A 6,000-nucleotide genomic window follows, 5' to 3' on the forward strand; every position below is an offset into this window, starting at 1 on the left:
AAATAGAAGAGGATCCCCCTGTCCCTCCTCAGGAATATAGGATGTGAGGTAGATGGGACCCCTGGGTGGCTCAGCCGTTGAGCTGAGCACCTGCCTTTGGCGTGATCCTGGAGACCTGGGATCCTGTCCCGCATTGGGCTCCCTGCATGGAGCCTGATTCACCCACCCTCTGCCTATATCTCTGCCTTTCTCTCTCTCTGTCTCTCATGAATAAATAAATAGAATCTTTTAAAAAAAGGATGTGAGGTAGAATGTGGAGCAACTGAGGACTGACAAGGCAACTTTCCCTGGGAAATTGTATTAATGGCAGCCATTGGAAGCTCTGATTTTATGAGGCACTGGAGTGCCATTGGAAGCATTCAAATAGCAGTGGGGCATGCACAGGGCAGACGTGTTGGGGTGGAGGCAGAATGGCACATGAGAGACCTGTGTGAATTAATAATAGTTATCCAAACGTGAAACCACCATGGTCTGGATAAAGGGCTTAGAAATGAGGTAATCTCTTAAAGACAGAACAGGTAAATCTGAGCTATACTGCAGACAAGGGGTAACTAGTAGCTTTGAACTTGTCCAAGAGACAGCATCTGGAAATTTTTCAGCTGGAAAGTCAGTTCAGCTTCAATGAGGGCTCAAGTCCAGCCATAGGTTTCCAGTATTTGAGAAGAGGACACATGAGTTGTTAGCCATGTGAGCCACACTGGGTCATCACTTTCCCTTACAGATGTATTGGCAAACTGCTCTCAGGACTGTCCTCTTTCCACAGAGGTCTCATTTTTCCATGGAATGTGCAGAAAGAACTGGGTTGGGATGTAGAGGTGAGGAGGGGATAAAGCAGTGATTAAGAAGAAGAGGACTTCACACCAGCTTCAACCCTTTGGAGAGACATCTTTATTCTGTGCATCTGAAGAGAACAGCACCAGAGTAAGGCCAACATTAAGCTTGAAGAATCAGAGTTTGGCATTCAGGAAAAAATTCTGATGAAGCCACTATCCATGGAGAAAAAGAAAGCAATTAAAATAATTTTAACAACAGAGAGGCTCCCAAATTTGTGGATAAGTTTGGACCTAGCTGTGCTTGGACGCACAGGAAAGGGGAAGTTATGTTTGGAAGTTTGTCTCTGCTTCCTCAGATCATAATTGTTACCAAAGTGCAATTCTGGAATAAAACCTGAATGGGGACCCCTCTTCCCTTAGCCAATGATCTCTCTATTCATACTTAAAATGTAAGAGTCATTCTCCCATTAGAATGGCTATCAACAAGAAGACAAACAGATACTGGTGAGGATGTGGTGAGAAGGAAATTCTAGAGCACTGTCAGTGGGAATGTACATTGGTCCAACCACTATGATAAACAATATGGTGGTTCTTCAAAAAATTGATTATATGGGATGCCTGGGGGCTCAGTGGTTGAGTGTCTGCCTTTGGCTCAGGTCGTGATCCCAGGGCCCTGGGATCAAGTCCTGTATTAGGCTTCCTGGCGGCGAGCCTGCTTCTCTGCCTCTCTCTGTGTGTCTCTCATGAATAAATAAATAAAATCTTAAAAAAAAATAGATCTGCCATATGATCCAGCAATACCACTCTTGGGTATTTACCCAAAGGAAATGAAAACAGGATTTTGGGGGCTCCTGAGTGGCTTAGTTGGTTGAGCATCTGACTCATGATTTCAGCTCAGGTCATGATCTCATGGGTTGTGGGATGGAGGCCTGCATTAGGCTCCCTGCTCAGAGGAGAGTGTGCTTGGGATTCTCTCCCTCTTCCCTCCCCCATGCTCATACCTGCGCTTGCACGCTCTTTCCCTCTTTCTGCATAAATAAATAAATCTTAGAAAAAAAAAAACACCCAGGATTTTGAAGAGATATCTGCACTCCCATATTTATTGCAGCATTTTCACAGTACCTGTGCCCATCAAATGACAAATGGATAAAAAAGATACAGTACAAACACACAATTGAGTTTAGCTTGAGAAAGGAGGATATCCTGCCATTTGCAACAGCATAGGTGAACTTGGAGCACATTATGCCAAGCTAAGTCAGAGAAAAACAAGTACTATATAATATCACTTACACGTGGAACCTAAAAAAACAAAACTGAAAAAACAAAACAGTAAACTGGTGGTTACCAGGGGATGGGGAGTTGGGGGGGGCAAAGTGATATTTAAGGGTATAAATTTTATTTTATTTTTTTAAGGGTATAAATTTTAAAGAGTGTTATATAAGCCGTAGTGATTTAATGGACAGTATAAAGAATATAGGCAACAATATCACACTGTAAATATGCAACGTGGGCAGCCTTGGTGGCTCAGTAGTTTAGCACCGCCTTCCACCCAGGGCATGACACCGGAGACCAGGGATCGAGTCCCACATCAGGCTCCCTGCATGGAGTCTGCTTCTCCTTTTGCCTCTGTCTCTGCCTCTCTCTCTCTCTGTGTCTCTCATGAATAAATAAATAAAATCTTTAAAAATAAATAAATATGCAACATGATAAATATAATTACAAAAGCAATCATATTACAGTATGTAAATGTATCAAAGTAACATACACCTGAAATTTAGACAATTTTTAAAAAATTTTTAACCAAATTTTTAACAGATTTTGTTTATTGAGGCTCCTCAATGGCTCAGTCGGTTGTCTGCCTGATCCCAGGGTCCTAAGATGAAGCTTGGTGTCAGGCTCCCTGCCCAGCAGGGAGTCTGCTTATTTCTCTTTTTCTGTCCCTCTCCTGACTCCTGTCTCTCTCTCTCCCAAATAAATAAATAAAATCTTTTTAAAAAAAAGATCTCCCCTTCTCTCTTAAAGCAAAATCTTTTATTTATGAGAGAGAGAGAGAGAGAGAGAGAGAGAGAGCCAGAACGAACATGAGTGGGGGAGGGGCAGAGGGAGAAGCAGACTCCCCGCTGAGCAGGGAGACTGACACCAGGCTCAATCCCAGGACCCCAGGATTATGACCTAAGCCAAAAGTAGATACTTAACTGACTCAGCCATCCAGGCACCCCTTTATTTTTATTTTTCAGAGAGAGAGAGAGAGAGAGCAGGGGTAGGGACAGAGGGAAAGAATCTTAAGCAGACTCTGCACTGAGCTTGGAGCCTAACTTGGAGCTTGATCTCACAACCCTGAGATTATGACCTGAACTGAAATCCAGAGTTAATCACCTAACCAACTGAGTTACCCAGGTGCCCCTCAATAATAATTTAAAAAATGTTTAGTCATGCTCAATGGAAAAATAGTCCCTGTTCATGGTTGGAAGACTCAATGTTGGTAAGATGTCAGTTCTTCCCAACTTGATCTTTTTTTCTTTTTTTTTTAAGTAGGCTCCGCATTGGGCTGCCCAATGTGGAGCTTGAACCCATGACCCTGGGATCAAGACCTGATCCAAGATCAAGAGTCAAATTCTTAACTGACTGAGCCACACAGATGCCCCATTCCCAACTTGATCTATAGGTTAAATGCAATCTCAATCAAAATCCCAGTAAATTGGGCAGCCCAGGTGGCTCAGTGGTTTGGCGCCACCTTTAGCCCGGGATGTGATCCTGGAGACCCGGGATCGGGTCCCACGTTGGGTTCCCTGCATGGAGCCTGCTTCTCCCTCTGCCTGTGTCTCTGCCTCTCTCTGTGTGTGTGTCTCTCTCTCGTGAATAAGTAAATAAAATATTTTTTAAAAAATCTCAGCAAATTATTTTGTTGATATTGATAAACTTATTTTTTTAAGTTTTTTTTACTTATTTGACAGAGAGAGAGCACAAGCAGGGGGAGCAGCAGGCAGAGGGAGCAGCAGGCTCCCCGCCGAACAGGGAGCCTGACACAGGGCTCCATCCTAGGACCCCGGGACCATGACTTGAGCTGAAGGTAGATGCTCAGCTGACTGAGCCACCCAGGTGCCCTGATATTGACAAACTTATTGTAAAGTGTGTATGGTGAGGCAAAAGACCCAGGATTGCCAACACAATATTGAAGAAGAACAAATTGGAGGAGTGATGCTCCCTGACTCCAATACTTGATATAAAGTTATGCTAATCAGTCAGTGTGGTATTGGTGAAAGGCTAGGCAAATAGAGCAGTGGAACAGAATGGAGAGCCCAGACATACAACCACCTAAATAGAGTCAACTCATCTTTGACAAAGGAGCAAAGGTAATCCAATGGAGAAGGGATAGTCTTTTCAATCATGTTGGAACAACTGGACATCCGTATGCAAAATGGGAACCTACACTCCTCTCTCTCTGACCCCATGTCTTTGAATAAACCCCGTCAGTTCTGGCTTCCAAACATATCCAGAGCCCGACTGCTTCCTTCTGTCATCACTACCACTGCTCTTGCCTGGGTCATTGTTCTGGCCTCTCCACTGGCTGCCTGCTCCCACTTATCCCTACAGCTCATGCCCCCTCAGGCAGCCAGAAGGATCCTCTAAAATAATAAATCACATCCATTATTCCTCTGCTTTTACCTCCTGGGTGGCTTCATTCCCCCTACAGTAAAGTCCCACTGCATGCCAGGGCACTGAGCTCAGTGTGTGCTGCCCATCACACGGCACTGCTCCCTTGCCTGCCACACCAGCCACCCTGCCCTCCATGCTGTTACCCCCCAGAGGTAGTGCATGTGTGGTTCCCTCTGCCCAGAGGTCTGTTGGAGCCCCTTTCCGGCTTTCTGCCTGCATCTCCAGAGTCTCCTGAGGCTTCCCTAGTAAACCAACCTCATGCCCCTTTCGATTCAGTCTCTCCCTTCACTCGCTTAGCCTTGTTAACATCGAACCTCTTAGGGCATTTCATAGATATCTTTGTGTGTGTTTATTGAGTCTCCCCCACTAGAGAAGCATCTCCTGGAGGACAAGATCAGTGTCTATTTGTTCACTGCTATCTTCAGGGTCACAGCCAGACTTCCTTGACCTTGCAGAGTATGACTCAGTAAACAGCTACAAAAGCAAAGGCCGAATGGCTATGACTTTGCTTGCCAGCATTAAGAGCCCCAGATTTCATATTCCCCCCACGCCAGGGGCTTGGTGTGCTGGCAGGGCTGCAGGAGAGAGACCCCAAGCAGGCCGCCCACATTCTAAATGTGCCCTAGAGGAGGCGAGGTTCTCCTGTGTTCACGGCCCAGTCTGGTCCCTCTTCTGCAGCCAGGAGCTTCTCAGAGGCAGCAGCCCTAGTCAGACTGTAGGGATCCACCTCCCCCAACCCAGCTGCTCTGGTCCTGGTGTGTCAGCTCCCTGGGCAGAAATCTGCTCTACAATTGTTCAGGGTCATATGTGAAGAATATTTCTTCTCTGTTTCTCCCTTTTCAGAGAAAAGAGGTGTTCATCAAAAAGCATGACTCTCGGGATCCCTGGGTGGCGCAGCGGTTTGGCGCCTGCCTTTGGCCCAGGGCGCGTTCCTGGAGACCCCGGATCGAATCCCACGTCGGGCTCCCGGTGCATGGAGCCTGCTTCTCCCTCTGCCTGTGTCTCTGCCTCTCTCTCTCTCTCTGTGACTATCATAAATAAATAAAAATTAAAAAAAAAAAAAAAAGCATGACTCTCGTTTGGGGAAGACAGGCAGTGAAGGATGGGGCTGGCCTAGGAGAGGGAGCAAGCGAGCAGTCCCTGGACCCCAGCAAAGGGAAGCAGTGGGACAGAGCTGGCTTTCCTGATTGGTCCTGGATGGAGTGTGGTTCTTTTTTTTTTTTTTTTTTTTTTTTTATGGAGTGTGGTTCTGGTTGGTTCTGTGGTGGAGTCTTTGGAAGCACTGAGGAAGAGAAGCTGGGAGGGGCACATGGCATTCTGTCCCTCGCCCCCTTTAACTGTGGTCACACCCACATGACCCATCCCGTGAGCAAGACACCCCCCCCCCCCGCACCCCTCCTAGAAAAGCCCTCCTGGCTATTCTCTTGAGGGGCCCCACCCAGACAGTTGAGGGTTAAGGGAATACCCTTTGTTTTATGTTCAAAACTAAGGACTGAGGGCCAGTTTCCCCACATCCGAGCAGGGCACAGATTTCCCCCAAGGCCAGCCACAGGATGGAGGGGGAAAATAC

This window comes from Canis aureus, chromosome 6, assembly GCF_053574225.1.
Source record: "Canis aureus isolate CA01 chromosome 6, VMU_Caureus_v.1.0, whole genome shotgun sequence".
NCBI lineage: Eukaryota > Metazoa > Chordata > Mammalia > Carnivora > Canidae > Canis > Canis aureus.